The following is a 1,423-nucleotide window of genomic DNA, read 5'->3' as shown; positions in this document are numbered from 1 at the left end:
CCCGCCAATTTTACATTCCGCAATTCTCATCTAAATCTTGATTCCGCTCAACTAGAACACACTTCTAATCCGAATTGCTCACTCAACCAATCCTTGTGGGATTCGATCTCACTCTATTGTGAGTTTTTACTTGACGTTAACCGGTGCACTTGCCGGAAGGAATTTTTGCCGATCGTGCAATTTCCTAAAATCGTAGCATCAAGTTTATGGCGCCGTTGCCGGGGATTGGTTTTCGATTGACAATTCTCAAATTGGAAGTTAACTAGATTGAGCATTTTTCTTGTTTTGTTAATTCAGTTCAAGTTACTTGTTGAATTTTAATTTCTGCACTCTGTTACTTGCTTTCTTTCTTTATGCCTTTAAATTCAAGCAACTAACTCACTGACTCACTAACTATTTGAATTAATTCCTCAACTGCTCTAACCATACTCTTCTATTAACCAAGAGTATTTCACTTGTTTGTTGCCTGTGCTGTGTTCTTGTATGACATGTAGGAGAGGAGAGATTTCAACTCTTCCATATACTGAACTAGAGAGGACCCTTCATAAACTTAGAAGGGAAGCAAGAGGGAAGAGAGTACTGGGAGAAGAAAAATCTGAAGGAGAATCTGAGGACAATTTTGAGGAAGCTCTAGATCTCAACATGGATAGAGAAACTCACAACCATGAGAGAACTGATGGAAACAATGCCATTCCCGAGAGGAGGGTTCTTGGTTCATACATAAACCCAACCTCTGGGAATTGTGGTAGCAGCATTCAGAAACCACCCATTCAGGCCAACAATTTTGAACTCAAACCACAGCTAATATCACTGGTGGAGAATCATTGTTCATTTGGTGGGAGTGCTAATGAAGATCCAAACCAACATCTCACAAAATTCCTGAGAATTTGCGACACTGTGAAGTCCAATGGAGTCCAGGAAGATGCCTATAAACTGCTCTTGTTCCCATTTTCACTTAGGGACAAGGCAGCTAAGTGGCTGGAATCATTCCCAAGGGGGAGCCTAACAACCTGGGATGAGGTGGAAAGCAAGTTTCTGGCACGTTTCTACCCCCCACAAAAGGTCAATAGGCTTCGATCTGAGGTTCAGACTTTTAGACAACAAAATGGTGAAACTCTCTACGAGGCATGGGAGAGGTTCAAGGATTTGATAAGGAAATGCCCACCAGACATGTTCCATGACTGGGTGCAATTGCATATTTTCTATGATGGACTTTCTTATGAATCAAGGAAGGCTGTAGACCATTCATCAGGAGGTTCATTGAACAGGAAAAAGACTGTGGAAGAAGCCATTGAAGTGATTGAGACAGTGGCTGAGAATGAGTACTACTATGCTTCAGAGAGACACAACACTAAGGGAGTCATGGAGCTGAACCATGTTGATACAATTCTAGCCCAAAACAAGGTGTTTGCCAAGCAATTAG

The 1,423-nt window shown here is 41.7% G+C and overlaps 1 non-coding gene across 1 annotated transcript; it reads right to left on the bottom strand.

Annotated features, from left to right (window-relative positions):
* Positions 1-1,068: 1,068 nt before the first annotated feature.
* On the bottom strand, positions 1,069-1,172 carry LOC130978592 (small nucleolar RNA R71). Its single transcript, XR_009086214.1, has one exon. It is a non-coding gene; the product is annotated as a small nucleolar RNA R71 (small nucleolar RNA).
* Positions 1,173-1,423: the final 251 nt, after the last annotated feature.

This window comes from Arachis stenosperma, chromosome 4 (assembly GCF_014773155.1).
Source record: "Arachis stenosperma cultivar V10309 chromosome 4, arast.V10309.gnm1.PFL2, whole genome shotgun sequence".
NCBI lineage: Eukaryota > Viridiplantae > Streptophyta > Magnoliopsida > Fabales > Fabaceae > Arachis > Arachis stenosperma.
The sequence above is the reverse complement of the archived record's forward strand: the minus strand, read 5'-3'. Positions and strand labels throughout refer to the sequence as shown.